General features: G+C 43.4%; 2 long non-coding RNA genes and 1 pseudogene across 2 annotated transcripts; 2 read left to right on the forward strand and 1 right to left on the reverse strand.

The window, feature by feature from the left end:
- Positions 1-2,428: 2,428 nt before the first annotated feature.
- Positions 2,429-9,214, forward strand: Gm40127. The gene is made up of 2 exons (XR_867573.1): positions 2,429-2,464; positions 8,898-9,214. It is a non-coding gene; the product is annotated as a predicted gene, 40127 (long non-coding RNA).
- Positions 9,215-14,780: 5,566 nt separating this feature from the next.
- Positions 14,781-20,937, reverse strand: Gm40128. Its single transcript, XR_867574.1, has 3 exons — positions 20,855-20,937; positions 16,134-16,435; positions 14,781-15,708 (listed from the first exon to the last, which is right to left on the reverse strand). It is a non-coding gene; the product is annotated as a predicted gene, 40128 (long non-coding RNA).
- Positions 20,938-24,002: 3,065 nt separating this feature from the next.
- Gm29736 lies at positions 24,003-24,419 on the forward strand (annotated as a pseudogene).
- The last annotated feature ends 513 nt before the right edge of the window (positions 24,420-24,932 follow it).

The following is a 24,932-nucleotide window of genomic DNA, read 5'->3' on the forward strand; positions in this document are numbered from 1 at the left end:
GGCTGCTGCCCTATCATCCCCGGTAGAGGCTGCAAGAAATTTTCATAATAATTTTCATGTGACGGCTGAAACATTACGCAGTCGTTTCTCCTTGACAAGAAAAGAAGCCCGTGACATTGTTACTCAATGTCAAAGCTGCTGTGAGTTCTTGCCAGTTCCTCATGTGGGAATTAACCCACGCGGTATTCGACCTCTACAGGTCTGGCAAATGGATGTTACACATGTTTCTTCCTTTGGAAAACTTCAATATCTCCATGTGTCCATTGACACATGTTCTGGCATCATGTTTGCTTCTCCGTTAACCGGAGAAAAAGCCTCACATGTGATTCAACATTGTCTTGAGGCATGGAGTGCTTGGGGGAAACCCAGACTCCTTAAGACTGATAATGGACCAGCTTATACGTCTCAAAAATTCCAACAGTTCTGCCGTCAGATGGACGTAACCCACCTGACTGGACTTCCATACAACCCTCAAGGACAGGGTATTGTTGAGCGTGCGCATCGCACCCTCAAAGCCTATCTTATAAAACAGAAGAGGGGAACTTTTGAGGAGACTGTACCCCGAGCACCAAGAGTGTCTGTGTCTTTGGCACTCTTTACACTCAATTTTTTAAATATTGATGCTCATGGCCATACTGCGGCTGAACGTCATTGTTCAGAGCCAGATAGGCCCAATGAGATGGTTAAATGGAAAAATGTCCTTGATAATAAATGGTATGGCCCGGATCCTATTTTGATAAGATCCAGGGGAGCTATCTGTGTTTTCCCACAGAATGAAGACAACCCATTTTGGGTACCAGAAAGACTCACCCGAAAAATCCAGACTGACCAAGGGAATACTAATGTCCCTCGTCTTGGTGATGTCCAGGGCGTCAATAATAAAAAGAGAGCAGCGTTGGGGGATAATGTCGACATTTCCACTCCCAATGACGGTGATGTATAATGCTCAAGTATTCTCCTGCTTTTTTACCACTAACTAGGAACTGGGTTTGGCCTTAATTCAGACAGCCTTGGCTCTGTCTGGACAGGTCCAGACAACTGACACCATTAACACTTTGTCAGCCTCAGTGACTACAGTCATAGATAAACAGGCCTCAGCTAATGTCAAGATACAGGGAGGTCTCATGCTGGTTAATCAACTCATAGATCTTGTCCAGATACAACTAGATGTATTATGACAAATAACTCAGCAGGGATGTGAACAAAAGTTTCCGGGATTGTGTGTTATTTCCATTCAGTATGTTAAATTTACTAGGGCAGCTAATTTGTCAAAAAGTCTTTTTCAGTATATGTTACAGAATTGGATGGCTGAATTTGAACAGATCCTTCGGGAATTGAGACTTCAGGTCAACTCCACGCGCTTGGACCTGTCGCTGACCAAAGGATTACCCAATTGGATCTCCTCAGCATTTTCTTTCTTTAAAAAATGGGTGGGATTAATATTATTTGGAGATACACTTTGCGGTGGATTAGTGTTGCTTCTTTGATTGGTCTGTAAGCTTAAGGCCTAAACTAGGAGAGACAAGGTGGTTATTGCCCAGGCGCTTGCAGGACTAGAACATGGAGCTTCCCCTGATATATCTATGCTTAGGCAATAGGTCGCTGGCCACTCAGCTCTTATATCCCATGAGGCTAGACTCATTGCACGGGATAGAGTGAGTGTGCTTCAGCAGCCCGAGAGAGTTGCAAGGCTAAGCACTGCAATGGAAAGGCTCTGCGGCATATATGAGCCTATTCTAGGGAGACATGTCATCTTTCATGAAGGTTCAGTGTCCTAGTTCCCTTCCCCCAGGCAAAACGACACGGGAGCAGGTCAGGGTTGCTCTGGGTAAAAGCCTGTAAGCCTAAGAGCTAATCCTGTACATGGCTCCTTTACCTACACACTGGGGATTTGACCTCTATCTCCACTCTCATTAATATGGGTGGCCTATTTGCTCTTATTAAAAGAAAAAGGGGGAGATGTTGGGAGCCGCGCCCACATTCGCCGTTACAAGATGGCGCTGACAGCTGTGTTCTAAGTGGTAAACAAATAATCTGCGCATGTGCCAAGGGTATCTTATGACTACTTGTGCTCTGCCTTCCCCGTGACGTCAACTCGGCCGATGGGCTGCAGCCAATCAAGGAGTGACACGTCCGAGGCGAAGGAGAATGCTCCTTAAGAGGGACGGGGTTTCGTTCTCTCTCTCTCTTGTCTCTCGCTCTCTCTCTTGCTTTTTCGCTCTCTTGCTTTTCTCTCTCTCTTGCTTTTCTCTCTCTCTTGCTTTTTCGCTCTCTTGCTTTTCTCTCTCTCTTGCTTCTCTCTCTTGCTTCGCTCTCTCTTGCTTCTTGCTCTCTTGCTGCTTACACTCTGGCTCCTGAAGATGTAAGAATAAAGCTTTGCCGCAGAAGATTCTGGTCTGTGGTGTTCTTCCTGGCCGGTCGTGAGAACGCGTCTAATAACAAGACTGAAGATATTGCTTAGCAGGTAAGAGCATTTGTTATTCTTGCAGAGGACATGGGTTGGTTCCTAGCACACACATGGTGGCTCACAACCATCTATAACTCCAGGTTTTGGGGATCTGATGCCCTTTTCTGACTTCTCTGGACACCATGTGTCTTTCTTAGTCAGGGTTTCTATTCCTGCACAAACATCATGACCAAGAAGCAAGTTGGGGAAGAAAGGGTTTATTCAGCTTACACCTTCCACATTGCTGTTCATCACCAAAGGAAGTCAGGAACTTGAGTAGGTCAGGAAGCAGGAGCTGATGCAGTGGCCATGGAGGGATGTTGCTTACTGGCTTGCTTCAGCTTTCTTTCTTCTTCTTCTTCTTCTTCTTTTTTTTTTTTTGTTTTTTTTCAAGACAGGGTTTCTCTGTATAGCTCTGGCTGTCCTGGAGCTCACCTTGTAGACCAGGCTGGCCTCGAACTCAGAAATCCGCCTGCCTCTGCCTCCCGAGTGCTGGGATTAAAGGCATGCGCCACCACTGCCTGGCTATTGCTTTATTTTTAATGTATCAGTGTTTTGATTGTATGTATGTGTATGCCAAGTACCCACAAAAGTCAGAAGAGGGTGTCAGAATATTCTAGAAATTGAGGTACAGGAGGTTTTGAAATACCATGTAAGTTCTGAGAACCAAACCCAGGCCCCCTGCAAGAACAACAAATGCTCTTAATTGCTGAGCCACTTCTTCAGTCCCCACTCTCACTTTGTGTTAGATCTTTACAGTAGCATTAAAATCACAGTGCCAAGAAACTTTGTTGTGTTCATAATTCTGTACTGTGTAAGAGGAGCATGGCATAAAGAGAACACCAGAGTGCATGTCAGAAAAACAGTCCCAGAACCCACACACACACTGTTGTACAGACAAGTTACTCTGAGGGCTTTAATTTTGTATCAACACAATGATTTTTTTTTTCTTTTGAGACAGGGTCTCACTATGTAGCCCCAGCTGTCCTGTCCCTATGTAGATGAGGCTGGCCTTCTGAGTTCTTGCCTCCTGAATGAGTGCTGATATTAAAGATGTACACCACCACACCTAGCCCAACATGATGACTCCAAATATAGAGTGCAAAAACAGAAAATTAGGACCAGGAGCAGAATGCACAGTGACCTTACCCCTTTCAAAATTCAAAGGGGTTCCTATGAAGCACAAAAGTGACAATATTACATTCAGAAAGACTGGGGTCGGGGGGGGGGGTTTGAGCAACCTAATTCATGAAATACCTGATTATGGGGTAGTAACCCCTCCCCCACAAAAGGAAAAAGAAATGAAAAGAAAGACAGGTAGGCAGGAAGAAAGAAGGGGAAAAAAAGGAAGGGAGGAAGGAAGGAAGGAAGGAAGGAAGGAAGGAAGGAAGGAAGGAAGAAAAGAAAGAAAGAAAGAAAGAAAGAAAGAAAGAAAGAAAGAAAGGAAGAAAGGAAGAAAGGAAGAAAAGAAAGAACGAAAGAAAGGAAGAAAGGAAAGAAGAAAGAAAGAAAATCCTGGCATACCCCCCACTCATACCCCCACTCATCAAGACAAGAAGGCAAGGGAAAGATTTCTTGGATTGAGACTCCTCCCACCAAGTCCCCTTTCCTGCAGAATTTACAGAAATCCTGGCGCCTTGGATGGAAGGTCGGATCCCCATTCTGGTGTGGACACTGCATCTTCTCTCACATAGCACTCCTATGAGGAGCAAATCCTCCAACACGGATCAGGCAGTGTGGGAAACTTCAAGATGCTCTTCACAGCTATCCTCTCCCTCATTAGAGGCTCAGCAGAGTCTCCATTCACTATTCTCAAAACAATAACGCTAGGGACAGGTGTGCTGGTCTATACATGGAATCAAACCTTGAAGGCTGAGGCAGGAGGATTTTGATTGTGAGGCCACCCTGAGATACCTGATGAATGCCAGTCCTTCATGTTCACTGTCCACTGACTACAGTGACACATTTCTCAAAAACTAAAACAAATAAAACGTAAATGTTCTAGTCCTAGCGTCCTGGGTGCCTTGTATGCATATGTTCATTTGAGTTATTATGAACTTAGACCAAAATGAAATTTCTTATATTCTGTAAGAAATATTAAATGTTATAGCTTATGAGTATTGTAGGGGCAGTTTATAATTTTTATATGTATTTTCTAAATTTTAAACAAGTAGACTATCCTGTTCATATGTTAAATTTCCCATAAATTGTATCATCTCTGGGATGGCCAATTCCTTGACAGTTTATTTATTGTCTATTTACTGAATGTTTCCTCAGTGAATTTAATTACCTTATATATTCTAACAACCTACTTGGTCTATCATATCAAACACAGGAAAAGTCCAAGTGCTGGCAGTACCAAATTTGCTTTCCTTCAAGGAAACACATGGTTCAGTAGTACTGGCACCTACAAGAGGACTTAAACATATAAAAGTTGGTTGCAGTTTGTTAAAAGATTTGTTTTATTTTTAATTATGTGTGTATGTGTAATTATGTGCACATGGATGCAGTTGCCTGTGGATGCAAGAAGAAGACATCCGATTCCCTGAAGCTGAGGTTAGGAGGCAGTTGTGAGCCACTGGATGTGGGTGCTGAGAACCACACTTGGGTCCTCTGGAAGAGCAGTATATACTCTTAGCCATTGAGCCAGCCCTCTCTAGACCCACAAATTCGTTACATTTTATTTGGTATCCTTATTAGATACCAAGCAGTTCCCTTAGTTTTGGGGTTTAAGAGATATAATAGGGTGCTAACAGTTATTTCATTTCTCTTGACTGGGAGATGTTGCTATTTAAAGTAGTTTATTCATATGCTAAATTAAACCTGTGATCTTAGTGTCAATATTTGATACTCAGATAGTACTTTAGAGATTTCCCAAGTATTGTTGTGATGTTTATGGTTTAATTATCACTACAATCTTGTCAAAAAGACAAGATATTTTTCAACTCCATGTTACAGGAAGAAAAATGAGGTATAGAATACAAAGTGGTTAGTCAATAATAGTGGAGAACTAGAAATCAGATTTCTTAAACTTCTGGCATGCTCATAAAAGTATTCTGGAAATACAGACCTGAAGGGTGATGATCAGGCTGTCAGACTGAGTTTTTGTGGACTAAAACAACGTAGTGTCTCACCAAGGCTGGCACAAGCAGGCAAGAATCCCATCTGGCATGATGATTCCAGCCTTAGGGTTCATCACTTAGACAAATGCTGCCACTTTTGTTGTCAGGCTTGGTGTTAGACCCCAGGTAACAGGTACAAATAGCAGTTAGAGGCAAGAGGTTGGGAGGGGGCTACAAGGACTGGGTATAATACTACAGACTCAGAAGTCATATTGTCTAGGGTTCTTTGCTACTCTTCAAACTTGGTTACAGAATTGAAGTACAAATGAGGACTGACATGGTTGCTCAGTCTACAAGTGAGAACATAGGCCTGAAGTCTAGGAAGAAGACTTGCTAGTTAACAGGCTGTGGGTGTCACCCAGGCACGATGCTTGATGCATGGGGGAAATAAGCTACTTCTAGATTCCTTAATGTATTTCAGGCTCTTCTTGGCAGAGCTCAGTTTGCTGATCAAATGTCTTTAGTCCTCCCTGATGGACAGAGCATAAGTAGGCAGAGAGCAAGAAGCAGTCTTTTGGCATCCGGGTACATGGCTCAAGTTACAAAGCCTGTGGTTTATCTGAGACTTTAGCAGTTCTCCACATGTAAGCCCACTGACTTACCACTGGGAAGTTTCCATGTCAAACATGTGCAAACATGTGCCACTGCATTTTATGATGATCCCATTTGTATTCTCATGGCATGTCACCAAGTGAGCATACACTGGGATATCTAGGAAAATGCACAAGCATTCTCATGGCAGAGTTATGTTTAGGTGATTAGAGAAAAGTAACAACCAGCTTAATGAGTCACAATAAACGTTTATTTGTCCCACCCCGTTTCCTAACTTTGGTATAGTCTATACAGTTCACAGAGAGTGCAGAGAGTTTCTGTCTGGGTTCCCAGTGTGACACAATAAGTTGGGAGTTATCAGGTCTTTGCTTCTCATTCTGTGTTATCCTAGGCCCAGCAGTCCTGGCACTGCTTAGAAGTTTGTTAAGAATGCATAATCCCAGGGCTGGAGAGATGGCTTGGTGGTTAAGAACACTGGCTATTCTTCCAGAGGACCTGGGTTCAATTCTTAGCATCTACATAGCAGCTCACAGCTATCTATATAACCCCAGTTTCAAGTGACCTGATACCTTCACACAGATATAAAAATGTAGAATTCCAGGCCTGATGCTACACTTGCTGAGTCAAAGTCTAGCTTAACAGCATCTTCAGATGATTTATAACACAGTCATGTGTGAGTAGCACCGGGAATGCCTTCAGCTCATGTCTCCTTACACTTTGACTTTAAAAAATTTCTTTCTTTCTTCCTTCCTTCCTTTCTTTCTTTCTTTCTTTCTTTCTTTCTTTCTTTCTTTCTTTCTTTCTTTCTTTCTTTCTTTCTTTCTTTCCTTCTTTCCTTCCTTCCTTCCTTCCTTCCTTCCTTCCTTCCTTCCTTCCTTCTCTCTCTCTCTCTCTCTCTCTCTCTCTCTCTCTCTCTCTCTCTTTCTTTCTTTCTTTCTTTCTTTCTTTCTTTCCTATGTGTATGTCTATAGGTGTCTGTGAGCCACAGCATATGTGTGGAGGTCAGAGGACAATTTGCACGACTTGATTCTTTTTTTCCATGTGGGTCCCAGGTATGAAATTCAGGTTGCCAGGCTTGGTAGCAAATATTTTACCTGGTGAGTCATCTTGCTGAGCCCATTCTTAGGGACCTTAGCTTTCTACTTTTCTGGTGTTTGCTGACCGTTTTACAAGCTGAGGGGTTTTTGTTCGTTTTTTTTGTTTGTTTGTTTGTTTGTTTGTTTTTTTAATTTTAAAATGTGTCACTTTTAAAACAGCTGACTGGCCCTTTCTTGTTTTGCCTCGGTGACGTGCATCTTTGTTTTAAATCCCTCATAGTTTTTACGCTTCTCTTCAATGATTTTTTGTTTTGCTTTGTTTTGGGAGACACGCTCTTGCTCTGTATCCAAGGAGATCAGTATGCAGGGGGTCACACTGTCAAACTTGTGGCTATCCTCCTGCTGCAGCCTCCCAGCTGCTGAAATTGTGGCTGTGAACTGGCACACCTGGCATTTAAAGTGTAGCCCAGGCTGGCCTTGAAATGGGAAATCCTCTTTCCTCATTCTCTTTAGCCATCTACCTTCTGGCTAACTTAGGCCACTGTCCAGAACCACTTTGTATGTGGGAACAAAGCCTCACTTTGGCTTTCCGGGAGATGCTTGCTCTCTGACCATCCTGAAGGCTCTTTCTGGCCCATGACACCTCCCTCAACAGCACTCCTGAGTGTCAAGGTTCTGCCTACTGCCAGTTTCCTTCAGAAAATGTTGTGTTGTCCCTAATTTCAATATTATGTATGGGGTGGAGGTTGGTAGATTCACACTACTTTTTACATGAGGAAAATAGCCTGTTTCTGGCTGCATCTGTCAACCTTGATTTCTGTTGTTCAGTGTTTTACAGCATCATGGGAACTCTGAAGCTTAGAAATATCCTCCCAGCAGGATCTGTGTTTCCTGTGTTTCAGCCCTGGGCTTTCTTGTCTTGTTTTGTAAATGCAAATCTCTTAAAGAAAAGCTCTCCCCCACACTCCTTCATTTTTTGTGTCTGGAGACAAGGACTTACCCCTGGAGCCCAGGCTCATGTGAAGATTCCTATTTTGTTCAGACTGGCCTTGAACTTGCCATCCTTCGACTCAGTGTTCAGGGTGCTGGGATTGTAGACATGTATTACTGCACTTGGCAAGGGGAAAAAACTTTTTTAAAAATTGTCACTTTGCTTTATTATTTAAAAAATTTCATTTATTACTATTTTTAATGCACAGGGGCCATAGCATCCTGTACACATAGAGGACAGAGGATGACCCTGGGGAATTGGTTCCCTTCATCCACAAAGCTTCTTTTTGCTACTTTTATCATCTTTGTTATAAACAGGGTTTAAGAAAGGAACCCTGAGCTGGGCATGGTGGTGCATGCCTTTAATCCCAGCACTTGGGAGGCAGAGGCAGGCGGATTTCTGAGTTTGAGGCCAGCCTGGTCTACAAAGTGAGTTCCAGGACAGCCAGGGCTACACAGAGAAGCCCTGTCTCGAAAACAACAACAACAAAAAAAAAAAAAAAAAAAAGAAAAAAAGAAAAAAAAAGAAAAGAAAGAAAGAAAGAAACCCTGATGGAACATATTGCCCTCTTGGAATTTAGGTATTTCTGGATGCATTGTTTTGGCTTATATGTTCACAATCTCACTCAGAAATATGTTGTGTGAATTAAATGTAAGGCATTTTGGTCGATGAGCACCAACCTTGTGGCTTGTTTCCTAAGGCTCCTCCATTCTGAAACCATATCGCCTGTTTCTTCATTGTCTCTGCAGACCACACAGGATGCGTGAAGCAATGGGTACGATGAGTTTACTGAGAGGCACTTAGAACATACTAGTTCATACACGTTGAAGTAGAACCAGGTAGAGACGACCAATTATTAGATACTGATTGGTAATTGATCTACTTAAGGCCTTGCTTGTTCTGCCTATTTGCCAAGAATGACGTCCTACCCGGAACAGAATGACCTGGAAAACCAGCTCAGACAACACTTCCTGCTGACAGCCGGAGGTTCCTGCTCTTACCTGTCCAACCTTTCTGCCTGCCCCACGTTGTGGTTGTAAGGGTATAAAATAAAAATGCAAGTGGACTCCCTGCTTGGTTATAAATGGGGCTTAAAGGCTTTTCAGGAGCTGTTTTGGCTTCTGCCTGCTGGTGACATCTTCTCTCTTCCACTCTCATTGATGTTGGAGAGCTTATTCCAGAAAGATTCTGGAAACAATGCCACCTACAAGCAGTTCCCCTCTCTCAGAGATCCCAGTGGCTAATCCTTAGCTATCTGAATCAATGTCACCTGGAACCAGGAATCACCCTGCAATCGGTGGGAGAGACTGCAGCTGAGTTCAGCTTCTTGTGAGACTGACGCCTTTGTTTCACGGTCTTCCAGGAACTACGGGGTCCTGTGTTTCCTGCCTCTAGGTAACTGATTAGCTTCCAGTTACCTCCTCTAACTAGCTACTAGCTGGCACAAAACTAACTAACTAGCTACTAACTGGCACAACTAACTAGCTACTAGCTGGGACAAAAATCCAGCCAAGCTGGTTCAAGCTGTTAAGATTGCTGTCACACTTGTAAGGTCGGAGTGCCATAGTGAGTGCTATTTCCTTCATAGTAGACCAGAAGGAGTCTCCATCCGAGAGCCCCGCCCTCAGGATACCTTTCGCAGAAATATAAGACAATCCTGTGATTTTTTTTCTCTCTTGTTCCAGACACTTTTTAAGTTTGTGGAGTTTTGTTTATATAACAGGGCACAGTTCTGGCTTTCCTGGAACTCTATAGACCTTTATGGACTTTATAGAGGTCTGTTCTTTTCTATTGAAAGACAGAAAGGGGGCTGGCGAGATGGCTCAGCAGGTAAGAGCACTGACTGCTCTTCCAAAGGTCCTGACTTCAAATCCCAGGAACCACATGGTGGCTCACAACTACACATAATGAGACCTGACACCCTCTTCTGGTGTGTCTGAAGTCAGCTACAGTGTACTTATGTATAATAATAAATCTTTGGGTTGGAGCAAGCCGGGACTGAGAGAGCAGAGTTGACCGGATCAAGCAGGGTTGACCAGAGCAAGCAGAGATTTCAACCTCTCCCCCACTACAAAAAGAAAAAGAAAAAAAGAAAAAAAGGAAGTGGATCCAGAGGAGAGGAGAGAAGTATAGGAAGTGGAAAATGTAATCAGGATAAATTATATGAGAAAAGAACCTATTTTCAATAAAAGGGAAGAAAGAAAAAGAAAATAGGGCTGGTGAGATGGCTCAGTGGTTAAGAGCACCGACTGCTCTTCCAAAGGTCCTGAGTTCAAATCCCAGCAACCACATGGTGGCTCACAACCATCTGTAACAAGATCTGACGCCCTCTTCTGGAGTGTCTGAAGACAGCTATAGTGTACTTACATATAATAAATAAATAAATATTAAAAAAAAAAAAAAAAAAAAAAGAAAAAGAAAATATAAACCTATTCAGTTATATGTTGTCTTTATCAAGTCTTCGATTTCCTTTCCTTTTTCCTGTCTTTAAATTTTTAAAGTTAGTTAATTATTATTATTTTTTTTAATGCTGCTGGGGATCAAAAGCAGAGGCTCATGTGCTCTCATTCTACTAGTGAGATTTATCCCCAGTCCCGAGTGTGTGTGTGTGGGTGGGGGGGGGGAGGGGGGGCGGGCAGAGGAGGTCCCCTGGAACTGGATGTACAGGTGGTTGTGACTGCCTGACATGGATGCTGAGACATGAACTTGAGTGTACGGCAGACGTTTCTCCAGCCCCTTGTTGGTCTGTGTTTTTGTATTTCAGATGGGATCTTATACAGCCCTGGCTGGTCTCCAATTTCTAATCCTTCTGCCTCTGCCTGCCAAATGCTGACATTACAGGCAATGTACTAACACACACGGCCCAGAATACCTTTTTAAAAGCACTTCATTTTGTCCTAAGAATATAATCTGTTTCAAATGCGTAGTTCACTCAAAATAACAACAAAAAAGTTTGAATGCACAATTTCTGATTTAATATTATTTTGATATCAATTCAGTATTATTTTGACTTTATTGAGGCAAATGTTTCTAAGTCAATGAAAAATGAGTGAATTGATGGATGGGCTCTAATCCCAGCAGAGGCAGGTGGATCTCTGAGTTCAAGACCGGACCAGTCTACAGATCAAGTTCCAGGACAGCCAGGGTGGTTACACAGAGAAACCCTATCTTAAAAACCAACCAACCAACCAGTCAACTGAACAAACAAACAAGCAAAAATAGAAAGGAAAAGAAACCAATTAAATTAATAAAAATTTGGTACGCCTAGATGAAACCTTTCTTGAGTTTTTTGTTTTGTTTTGTTTGTTTGTTTTTTAAGAAAATCTGGAAAATGGGCATGATGGCCCCTTCTCATCCCATCACTCAGGAGGCAGAGGCAGGATGATCTCTGTGAGTTTGAGGCCAGCCTTGTCTACAAGGAGAATTCCAGGATAGCCAAAGCTGTTATATAAAGAAACTAACTTGAAAAACCATACACCCATACCCCCCTCCCACACACACACAACACACCCCACACACAAATGATTAATCAAGTAATTAATTCTGAAATGAGTTATCTGAATGTTAGCGTAATAAATACTTTTGTAAACCAGGTGGTTTCCAGTCCACTGTTTTTATTAATTTTTTCTTTGTTATTTAAGCAGGTGTTTCCTCTCTCATCTCCATTGTAAGGACAAAGATTTGTCTTTGGTACTAAAGTTCTGACTGGAAAGGTAGAGCAGCTAAATCCAGACTCATCTATGTTGTGATGCAATAGTGACCTGTGAACAGATGAACGTCTCAACCATCTAAACGTATTGAAAATTAGTACGTGCCAGCCTGAAGAACGTGAAATACCTTTTCAATTTTCATTTAAGGGAACACAAGCAAAGATACTTGGAAATAACCAATCTAGATGAATAACTAAGGAAGACCATATAAATCAGTCATGCAACACCCTTACTGGGGAGACTAGCCATCTATTTTTAAATGCCCTGTTGGCAGACTTCAACAGACAGCTGTATTAGGTGGACAGAGGCCGACTGCGCGTGGGGAAGAACATCGTGTTAACTTGGTTATTTTTAGTTGTGAAACCTCCTTTTTAAACCCTAATATTAGAAAAAGAGAGGTATACACACAACAGATACACACATACAAGAGAGAGAGAGAGAGGGAAGGAGGGGGGAGGGAGGGAGGGAGGGAGAGAGGGAGGGAGGGAGGAAAAGATTAAGAGACCCTGTGCAAGGTCCTAGATTCAATCCCCAGCACTAAAAATTTAAGTTTTAAGAACACACTCAAGTTGAATGCTCTTAAAGCTTGGATGGAAAGATCTGCTGTTAGTGCCTCAGAGTACACAGCCCTGCAACCTATGCGTTACCATTGGCAGCAAGCCTGCCATTTCCCTGAAAAGCCTCCTTTTATTCTTCTGGGAATCCTGTCAGCACTTCTGAGCAAGTGCAGGAGTGGGTGGTTGATCAGCAAGCTTCATGCTGTCTTGTTTAAAAGTCTCACTCAGGTGGAAGTATACTACAAAACCTACCAATGTATCTCTATCTATGTACCTATGTGTCTGTGTATCTATGTAACTATGTAACTATGTATGTATATGAATAAATCTATATTATCTATCTATCTATCTATCTATCTATCTATCTATCCATCCGCCTACCTATCCATCTATCTATCTATCCATCTATCTATCTATCTATCTATCTATCTATCTATCTATCTATCTATCTACCTACCTACCCACCTACCTACCTGTCTATCTATGTGTTTATCTATACCTCCCCTGCTCTGTGTGTGTCTCTCTCTGTGTTTCTCATCTGTGTTTACAGTCTATTTGTGGGTTAAGTCCTGTCTTAAGTCTTCCTCGGCAGCAGGCGTACCAGCAGTAGTTGCACCTGAGTATGCACTGTCTCACTTCCCTGGAGTCATGTTTGCTGAAAAGGGGTCTGTTGAAGCTGGACCCTACTCCAGCCCCATTGCTTTTGTCTCATTTCTCCCCCTAGACATGTCCCAGACTGAGAATCTATCAAACCTCTCCAGCAGGGCTGTGGTCCTGCATCCTGCCTTGACACTGGGGTGTGGGAATGCTGCTTGGGGCTGCGAAACTAGAGGGAAACACTAGACTGCTTTTACCCTACGCCAGTCAGCCCCAGTGAGAAATAACAGAGAATTAGGCTGACGCTGGGGTTCCCTGACTCCTGGACATCCAGTCACCACTAGAAACCATAGAGTCAGGAACAAAGGGGGCCAGTGGGCTGAGGATGAGCCTGGTGGCGTTGGGGGGAGGGGAACTCTAGCTTAGTTTAGCGATGATGAGTCCAGGAACCCTGAGGGGCCTTCTGAGGGAGACTTAGGCAGCATGGCTCTGTAGACAAAGGCTTTCTCCATGTTCCCCATGGTAGTTCTTGGTGAAAGTGGCGGTTCATGCTTATCCATACCATTTTCTGACCGTTCATTGTGGAAAATGGGTCCATTATCACTTCCCCAGGGTAGACCAGAAATTAAATACCGTTTGCAGAAAGGAATGTCCAGGAAGGGAAGCTTATTGGCTAAACCCTCAGGGCCTCTAAATACCTCACTAGCAAGGGGAGATCTTTGTTTTGGGCTACATGACCACTGGTCATGTCCCTTTGTGGGTCACATGTTCTGGGCCAGGAATCTTGGTAGGGAGCAGAGACATGCCTACCATCCTCAGATGGGTCCCTGGGACCTGGGGTCTGTGAACCCAGTCAACCTTACCCAGTTTCCTGGCACGGACCACTGCGCCACAGGACTCATCTGGTTGGTCTCTCGGGCAAACTCAGTAAAATGAAAAGAGAGAACGAGCAGGCATCATACCTGCTTGCCGTTGTTTTGGGGACGCCCAAAAGAGTTCAGGGTTTTGTCAAAACCAAGTCACTGGAGAGTTTAATTTTCCTTGGGGGGAGGGCAGAATTCTCTTGTGTGTTTGTTGCTACAGTCAAAGGTGAGCTTACTCTAGGAGAGCTAACAGAAGACACTGCTCAGACTGTAAGCGGGAGAGTTTTATAAGGGAAGAGGTCATGTTACTGACACGACTGACCCAGAAACCCACAGAACTACAAACACACATTATCAAGCTTTCTCCATGTTGTTTGCAACATTTATGGTGGATATTTTTGTTTTGGTTTGGTTTTGTTTTTCGAGACGGGGTTTCTCTGTATAGCCCTGGCTGTCCTGGAACTCACTTTGTAGACCAGGCTGGCCTCGAACTCAGAAATCTGCCTGCCTCTGCCTCCCGAGTGCTGGAGTTTAAAGGCGTGTGCTACCACGCCCGGCTGATATTTTTTAATGTTGCTTTCAACTTGTTTGCTATTTTCAGCAAGCGATTACCACAACACACACATACATCATGCATATATACATACATGCATATATACACACATACAGGCATGCATGCATACATATATAATTTTGCGTCAGGGGCATGGAAGTCTGTAATTTAAGATTAAAGCTATGTAGGGCTGGAGAGACATCTCAATGGTTAAGAATACTTGTTCTTGCAGAGGACCTGGGTTTATTTCCTAGTACCCATGTGGCAGGTAACAGCCATCTGTAACTTCAGTTTCATGAGGTCTGACGCTCTCTGTGGGTCGACGGGGCACCTAGTGCACACACAATCATGCAAGCAAGATATTCTTGATCACAACATAAAATAAATAAGCATTTATAAATGGGTTAAAGCTATCACTTAACTTAGGCTGTAAAAGCTGATTCCATGTACAATCCAAGATATAGTGAGGTTGGGTATATTGTTCTCTCAAAGGCAGGTTAAACGTAAATAGGCTGAATGCATAGTAGGACAGCAGGTTAAGTATGCAGTCTTGAATGCTCTCTAGGCACCTTATTAACATGGTGGCAAGATCTGGGAAATTAGTTTATTTTTAATGCAAGAGGTGTTTTCATAAAAAATGTGTCACTACAATTTCCTTTGTCTCTGTTCATAGCACTATAACAAAATGCCAGCTATTATGTACTTTACAGTTGCGAAGCCTTACAGTTGTAAACCACGATCGAGGATACTGAAGGTTTGATGTCTAAGGAGGCTTCATTTCCTGCTGCCTAGATGATGCCTTTCTGAATCTTCACAGGGTAGAAGCCAGCGAGTTTCTGAAGCTTCTTCACTGAGGGCACGAATTCTGGACCAACTCTGAACAAGACGGGCTTTACCCGACACCGACTGCGATACAGTTGTGACTTAGACATGTGGGCTCTTGGACTGTGGAAGTCTCCTTAAGTCCCTGTTTCAGGGGGGCCCTCATTGCTGCTCCCCAGTCACTGTTGCTCTGCGGGTTATGCAGGATACAGCCCTTTGTCTTTATTGGGGACATATCAGGGACGGAGCTTTACGGGGATGGAGGAATAAAAAACAAGCAAGCACCTCCCTTGCCATTCAAGGACCAGACAGGGGGAGCCGTGAGCTGCCATAAAAGGAAATGAACTTGTTCTTCCTCGGAGTCAGGCATTCGGAACACAATGTCCTGGTGTCTGCTGCCCCCGTGTGGACATTTACATGTGTTGACTTCAGTCTTGGGTTTTCCTTATTAGGTGGTTCTATGCCCAAAGAAAGAATAGGTCAGATACAAAGAATTTTTTTTTTTTTGGAGGGGGGGGGGTGTTCGAGACAGGGTTTCTCTGTGTGGCCCTGGCTGTCCTGGAACTCACTCTGTAGACCAGGCTGGCCACGAACTCAGAAATCCGCCTGCCTCTGCCTCCCAAGTGTTGGGATTAAAGGCGTGCGCCACCATGCCCGGCTAGATACAAAGAATTTAAGGCGTCCTTCTGCCTCAGCTTGTCCCCAAATCCCTCTAGGTTCCCTGTGCTCTAAGGGTCACACGTATCCACTGCCTTTTTCTCCTTGGTGGTATGCTATCCTGAAGCAGGACTAAGTCCACACTGGATCTCCCCTGCCTTTAAGAGCTTTTGAAGAATCAGCTTGGGGAATGGAAACCTCCAGAGAATCGCCCTTTTCTCCTTACCTTGAATGTAGATGGCACGCACGACTAGTTTGCCATTGGCATAGCGGACAGGATGGCTTGTTATGTCTATGATTTCGTCCTGTGGTGTACGTATAATGTCCCGGCTGTCTCAGTCGCTTTCTGGGCTCGCATATGTGACTACGTAGCCACACTATGAAGTGCTGTGAAAAGGAGCTGAGTGTGGTGATGGATGTCAGCCTTCAAGAAATGGAGCCATTGGTGCAGGAGGACAAGCGCAGTCGTATTTCTCTAACAATCACATGAACCCAGAGGCAGATCACTCTCCAGTTGAGATCCGAGCCCTGGAAAATACCCGGATTGCAGGTGAAAACCAGAGGGCTGCATGAATCTGTGCCTAGATTCTGTTAGGGAAGAAACGTGTGCTGTTTTTTTTTTTTTTAACCAGCGGGTGTCTGCGAACCTTTGCTATCGACAGAGAAACAGAACTCTGCTCTTTGGTTTTTACTTATGACTTCCCTGTCCGCGGGACCGCATCACACATCCTAGTCTGTGTTCTAGTTTGCTGTCTGGTGCTGTGATAAATACCAGGATCAAAAGCAGCTAGGGGAAGAAAGGGTTTGCTTGACTCGAATGTCTCTATCACAGTCCACTGTAAAGAGAAGTCAGGGCAAGAGGAGAAGCAGGAACTGAAGCAGAAACCAGGGAGGAGCACTGACAGCGTAGTACACTCAGCTTGATTGCCTGCCTCCCTCCTTTCCTTCCTTCCTTCTTTTTTGTTTGTTTGTTTGTTTGTTTGTTTGTTTGTTTGAGACAGGTTTCTCTGTTTTACCCTGGCTGTCCTGGAACTCACTCTGTAGGCCAGGCCAGCCTAGACCTCAGAGATCTGCCTGCCTTTACCTCCGCAGTGCTGGGATTAAAGGCATGGGCTACCATGCCTGGTTCTCAGCTTGCTTTCTTATACACCCCAGGACCACTGCCCATGGTGATCTGATTCCTCCAACATCCATTATTAATCAATAAAATTCCCTGCAGACATGTGCACAGGACAGTCTGATGGAGGCAATTGGAGTTGAGGTTCCCTCTTCCCAGATAACCCTACCTGTGTTCAGTTGACCAAAATTTAACCAGCACAGTTAAGTTTTTGAAAATCAATACAATCAACAAATAACCTTTGGTTTAGAACTGCTCTTCCCTCCCACCAAGAGTCTGGCACGGACCTTGCTCTTTTGGCTCCTTGAAGGTGAGTCCTCTGTCAGGGGCTATCCCAGCTCCTTACCAGAGTCCTGAGGGGGCTTGCATATGTAATTTACCTACTCAAGGTAAAGCTGGTTTAATGACAAACTTTGTTCTTTCACAGTATGAGCTATTAGACTTTCCATGGCTTCAATCTTAAGTTGCAACAGGCTCCTTAATCCTTTCACAGTTACAAGAAACTTATGATTCCTGGGGAAATAGACAATTCACAGAGCAGAAAAATATAAAACCAAAATGTCTTAGCTAAGGTTTCCATTGATGTGAAGAGACACTGTGACCAAGGCAACTTTCATGAAGGTTGTTACTGGGACTGGGTTACAGGTTCAGAGGTTCAGTCCATTATCTTCCTAGCAGGAAGCACTGCAGCATCCAGGCAGGCATGGTGCTAGAGAAAGAGCTGAGAGTTCTCCATCTTGATCTGAAGGCTCTCAGGAGAAGACTATCTTCAGGCAGCTAGAAGGAGAGCCTCAAAGCCCACCCCCACAGTGACACACATCATCAACAAGGCCACATTTCCTGATAGTGCTATTTCTTAGGTCACACATAGTCAAACCACCACATAAAACTTCTTAAAGTTAGGAAACTATTGAATTTACAAACAAAGCTAGTAAGAAGCAGTCTATGATGGATGTCATGGCGGATCTATAAAATGAGAATAGGCAACTGAAAACTCTCAAGGAAAAAAAAAAACTTGGAAAACATCCTAAATCAATCCAGTATATATCAGAAAATCAGTAGACAAAAAACGGAATAGATTTTAAGTTATATATAGAAGCAACTGACTGCTGTCCAGGTAACTGGGTAGAATATGTGTTTTTTCCGTTCACAAAAATAACCAGTGAGGGACTAAGATTAGAGATCCCAAGTTAGCCAAAATCTAGTACTACATTCACCTTTGCCTTCTGAACTTCTGAACTTGGTGTTTCCTATAAAACATCTGCCCTAAGAACAGACTGGTACCACAAGTAGGCTCCTGAGTCCTTTTGTGGTCCTAATCAATCAGTCTTGGGTGTGGTGTTCAATAAACGATTCTTGCTTAACTGAGATCTGTATGTGTATCGTTTGTGTGTCAATTCTTTAATCCCAACATGCATCTCCATGTCTAATGCCAAGATTTTCTTCAGATCTTCAACTCCTTTGAACTTTGTTGACTGCAACACATTTTTTTTTCTCTTGTGTTGGTTCTTCTCCTTGTTAGCAGCTCTCTTTGGCAGGTATGTCTCCAGGACAATATAGGCTTCACCTGTCTAGCTTCACACAATGGGCTCTCTGGACCTCCATGCAGATGCCCTTGCCGTACTCCTGGCTGGCCTCAGCAGCTTTCCTTAGTCACAGAAGGAGATTCCATAACTCTTTCACAAAATGGCTTCTCTGGGCCTCCATGCAGGGACACCCCTGCCAGATGCCTGGACTCAACAGTTTTCCTTAGTTGCAGAGAGAGATTCTACATCCCCTTAGTTCTATCTTTGACTCTAGAGCCAGAGCTACATGGCTGAAGCTGCCAAGTTCAGCTGCTTGCTGGGGTCAGAACATGGCCCCCTTATTCAATTTTATCTTTACCAGTTTTCTGTTTTCAATGGTTTTCTTCTCTCTCTAAACTTGGCTGGCCTGGAACTTAGAGATCTGTATGCCTCTGTCTCTTGAGTGCTGGGATTAAAGGTTTCTTCTGTTGGAACTCAAGGAGTCTATTGCCATGCCTGTACCTCAGCTTTTCTTTAATTCCTTCTCACAAGATTGAAGCTTAGCAGAGTGGGATCTCGCACTGAAGTTACCACTCCCTAAATTCCATTTTTACGTTTGTTTTCTCCATTTCATTAAAACACTCTTGATAAGAGTGAAACACAGAACAAAGTCTATAGTAGGCTGTTTTGAGATTTCTTTTGCCGATGCAATTAATTTAAATCTCTCCACTTTAGCCCTAGACAGATTCTTTGGACAAGGGCAAAAAGCAGCCACATCCTTCATCAAAGTGCCACAAGAATGATCTTTAGGCAGCATATTAAAATTCTTCCCCTCTAAAGCCCCTTGAGCCCCCACAGTTTAAATCACCCTCAGAAACACTGTTTTCCATGTTCTTGCTAGTATGGCCCATTGTGCCCTGCTAAAAGCATCCCACTGCTTTCCAAATACAATGTCTCAAAATAAATATTCCTCCAAACAAAAGCATGATTGGACCTATCACAGCAAACCCCCAGTTCCTGGTATCAGTTTCTGTCTTGTTAGGGTTTCATTGCTGAGAAGAAGCACCATGACCAAGACAACTGTTATAAAGAAAAGCATTAAATTGTGGCTGACTTACATTCCAGGGTTTTAGTCTATTCACTTTGTAACAGAAAGCATCATAGAATCCTGGCAGACATGCTGCTGGAGAAGGAGCAGAAATTTCTATATCTTGATCTCCAGGTAGCAGAAAGGAATTATATGTTATACTGGGTGTAGCTTGGGCATAGGAGACCTAAAAGCCCACCCTCACAGGGACAAACTTCCTCCAACAAGGCCACACCTACTCCAACAAGGCCACACCTCCTAATACTGCCGTTCCCTGAGTCAAGCATTCCAACACATGAGTCTATGGAGATAATACCTATTCAAACCACCTCATGTGTTATCACAGATTTGGCCATGTAGGGATAAACATGATTCTTTTAGGGTGGCAGAAATAATCTGTACCTTGATTGTGGTGGCTACATGACTACATGTACTAAAAGGAAAAATTTTTACTCTCTATAAAATTGTATCTACATAGAATTACATTACATGAAAAACAAACAGAACCACCAGGCTAATAAACAAAGTAACTTTTTTGTTGGTACTGAGAATTGAGTCTTTAGATCCCATACATTCTCTGCAAGCACTATACTCCTGAGCTATGTGTCTAATAATCAAATTTCTAAGAAAAAAAAAGAATTGTGTGTATATTTGTGACTGTGTGCTTACTTGTCTATACATGTGTTTGCCTGCACAGGTGGAACCCAGGAGTCAAACTGACTGCTTTTTTATATTGTTCTTTAAGTTGTTTATTGAGACAGAATCTCTCATGGAGCCTGAACTTCACTGGTAGACTAGACTATCAATCTATCAGTCTATTGAGCTAGAGGGATCTGTTTGCCTCTGCTCCCTGAAGGCTGGGGGCTACAGGTATGTGGGAAACAGTAAATAAAGAAGGCATTTATAAAGCCAGGCTTGGTGGCACACGCCTTTAATCCCAGCACTTGGGAGGCAGAGGCAGGTGGGTTTCTGAGTTTGAGGCCAGTCTGGTCTACAGAGTGAGTTCCAGGACAGCCAGGGCTACACAGAGAAACCCTGTCTCGAGAAAAAAAAAAAAAAAAAAAAAAAAAGAAGGCATTTATAAAACTGGCTTGAAGAAGAGGCTCTCAACCTGTGGGTCAAATGACAAGGTTCATTGTGAACAAGAGTCACCTAAGACCATAGGAAACCACAGATGTTTACATTATTGTAAAGGCAACTTTCATTCACCAGAATCAATTGTTGTTTAGTAGACTTACTGTTGAATAAGCTCATCCTTTCTAGTTCTTTCTGGCTGGCTGGTTCAGCTCAGCTATTCTGATTCAAACTCGTCTCCAAGTAGAGTGACTCAATCTGGTTTCTCTCAGCTTCTCATTGAATTCTCCGCTTGACCCCAAACCAACTCTGGCAATTTGTTCCAGTCTTCTGGCTCCTTCTTATTCTCTGGCTCATTCTGTCTTCACCTGCAACCTACTCCTGTAAAACTGTTTTGGTAAAACTGTTCCCTCCCCTCCCCTCCCCTCCCCTCTCCTCCCCTCCCCTCCCTTCCTCTCCCCTCCCCTCCTTTCTCTTCCCTCCCCTCCTCTAAGCTATCTCTCTTTCCTCTCTGCTCTTGGGATAGTTGGGCATATCCTAACTCTGCCTCTTTTTTTTTCCTAACTCTGCCTCATTCTGTCAAATCTTTATTTGATTCATCACTTTGTCTGCCCTCAATTAGAAGTCACTTTCAAACATGGCTGCTTTCTTCTATAAATGAACTTCCATCGTTTGGGAATAAAGGTGTGTACTAAGGGCTTGTCTGTTCCTGCCAGATCACACAGACCTAGAAGGTCATCAGATGTGATCCTGTACCAGAGCAGCCATGGTGCTGGGTTAAAATTCCTCTACACATGATGACTTAAAACAGTAGCAAAACTATAGTTATGAAGTAGCAGTGAAAATACTTTTATGGGGCTGTCGAGATGGCTCAGCAGGTAAGAGCACTGACTGCTCTTCTGAAGGTCCTGAGTTCAAATCCCAGCAACCACATGGTGGCTCACAACCACCCACATAATAAGATCTGATGCGCCGGGTGTGGTGGCGCACGCCTTTAATCTCAGCACTCGGGAGGCAGAGGCAGGCGAATTTCTGAGTTCGAGGCCAGCCTGGTGTACAAAGTGAGTTCCAGGACAGCCAGGGCTATACAGAGAAACCCTGTCTCGAGAAAGAAAGAAAGAAAGAAAGAAAGAAAGAAAGAAAGAAAGAAAGAACAAACAAACAAACAAAAATCTGACTCCCTCTTCTAGTGTGTCTGAAGACAGCTACAGTATACTTGCATATAACAAATAAATCTTTGGGCCAGAGCGAGCAGAGGTCCTAAATTCAATTCCCAACAACCACATGAAGGCTCACAACCATCTGTACAGCTACAGTGTACTCACATACATAAAATAAATAAGTAAATCTTAAAAAAAAAAGAAAATACTTTTATGGTTGGAGATCACCACAAAATGAGGAAATAAATTAATGGCAACGTTAGGAAGGTTGAAAACCACTGGATTAGGGAATGGGGCAGAAGCTGGAGTTTACATACAAGATAAAAACTTCATGGGCTGGAGAGATGGTATGTAAAAGGGGACTGGAGAGATGGCTCTGGGTTTAAGGGTACACACTGTTCTTGCAGCTGACTCAAGTTTGGTCTCCTGAGCAGCTCACTCAGCTTGTAACTTGAGTTCCAGGGGATCTGATGTCTGCTTCTGCCTCTGAAGGCTCTGTACCCAGTGTGCACAATCATACAGATGTGTATACATAACTATCACACTCACAGACATGGATACATAACGATCACACTCACAGACATAGATACGTAACTATCACACTCACAGACATGGATACATAACTATCACACTCACAGACATAGATACGTAACTATCACACTCACAGACATGGATACATAACTATCACACTCACAGACATGGATACATAACGATCACACTCTCAGACATGGATACATAACTATCACACTCACAGACATGGATACATAATGATCACACTCACAGACACGGATACATAACTATCACACTCACAGACACGGATACATAACGATCACACTCACAGACACGGATACATAACTATCACACTCACAGACACGGATACATAACTATCACACTCACAGACACGGATACATAACTATCACACTCACAGACACGGATACATAACTATCACACTCACAGACACGGATACATAACTATCACACTCACAGACACGAATACATAACTATCACACTCACAGATATGGATACATAACTATCACACTCACAGACATAGATACGTAACTATCACACTCACAGACATGGATACATAACTATCACACTCACAGACATGGATACATAACGATCACACTCTCAGACATGGATACATAACTATCACACTCACAGACATGGATACATAATGATCACACTCACAGACACGGATACATAACTATCACACTCACAGACACGGATACATAACGATCACACTCACAGACACGGATACATAACTATCACACTCACAGACATGGATACATAACTATCACACTCACAGACACGGATACATAACTATCACACTCACAGACATGGATACATAACTATCACACTCACAGACACGGATACATAACTATCACACTCACAGACATGGATACATAACTATCACACTCACAGACATGGATACATAACTATCACACTCACAGACACGGATACATAACGATCACACTCACAGACATGTATGAATAACTAAAAATAAAAATCTCTATGAGAAGATAAGAACTATATTTTATTTTAGAGAACTGGAAGGTGAAGAGGGTTTCGAAGATGCACCCAAACTATTATGTAAGGGAAGATAAATCCAGAGAGCATAACTGTTGCAGAGTGACGAAATGTTGGAAGCTTAGGATGAAGAGGTGGAGGTAAAGGAAGTTAGAAACAGACAGATTTGCCTTTGTGTGTTGGTGGTTGCCTTACTCCCACTCACAAGGCAGAAGGTTGGAGACTTAGAAGCCAGCCTGGGAGACTATGTTTCAAGAAAAGAAATGAACACAACTAATGGGAAATATATTTTTGGCATATTTTAAAGACTCAGAGAGAGGGTGATTTGTTAAGGCCCAGAATCTGAGGAAAGAGTAAGAAAAGTGCAATAAAAATAGGTAATTCCGCCAGGCGTGGTGGCGCACGCCTTTAATCCCAGCACTCGGGAGGCAGAGGCAGGTGGATTTCTGAGTTCGAGGCCAGCCTGGTCTACAAAGTGAGTTCCAGGACAGCCAGAGCTATACAGAGAAACCCTGTCTCGAAAACAACAACAACAACAACAACAACAACAACAACAACAACAACAACAACAACAACAAAAAGGTAATTCCGCCCCTTCCCCTGGCTGGCAGCGCGGAGGCCACACGATGCCTGGAGTTACTGTAAAAGACGTTAACCAGCTGGAGTTCACCAGAGCTCTGGCAGCTTTCTTCAAAAAGTCCGGGTGGACACAAACATATAGAGCTTGCCCCATATGATGAGAACTGGTTCTACACATGAGCTGCTTCCACAGCTCAGCACCTGTACCTCCGCGGTGGTGCAGAGGTTGCTTCCATGACCAAGATCTACGGAGGACGGCAGAGAAAAGGTGTCAGACCCAGCCACTTCAGCAGAGGCTTTAAGAGTGTCCTCCAAGCCCTGGAGGGGCTGAAAATGGTGGGAAAGGACCAAGATGGGGGCAGCAAGCTAACACCTCAGGGACAGAGAGATCTGGACAGGATCGGCAGCGGCCAACAAGAAGCATTAGAACAAAGGATGCTGGGTTAATAAATTGCCTCATTCATTTAGGAAAAAAAAAAGGTAATTCCTGGGTGTTAGCCAGAAGAGTTGGGAAATAGAGCTATCTATAGAAATGGGGAAGTTGTTGGAAAGGGAGGAGCAGTACTGAAGGGCGGGGAGTTCAAGGTTGGGTATATTAACTTCTATATACTTGGCAGTATCTTGTATCTGTAAGTCTTCAGCGGAGATTCCAATTGAAAGGTGGAGAGATAGAAACCTAGGCAAGGAGTGAGCCTCGGGGCGCTGAGATTTCTAGGTTGGGAAGAAGTGAATTCAGAGCAGGAATTTGGATTGTGACAGAAAACATGAAAAAAAAAAAAAAAGAACAGAATAGTGAAAAACAATTATAGGTAGCTTGAGAGATGACTCAGCGGGTAACTGATTTAAAGGGTTGCAGATGGTGGTATGAACCAGAAACTGCAGCACTGGGGGAGTGAAGACAAGGCGGATCTCTGGATTAGCCTGTCTGCTAGCCTGCTACTCAAACGTAACAGGTGAGCCCAAAGCCAGTGACACTA

This window comes from Mus musculus, chromosome 3 (assembly GCF_000001635.26).
Source record: "Mus musculus strain C57BL/6J chromosome 3, GRCm38.p6 C57BL/6J".
Classification (NCBI taxonomy): domain Eukaryota; kingdom Metazoa; phylum Chordata; class Mammalia; order Rodentia; family Muridae; genus Mus; species Mus musculus.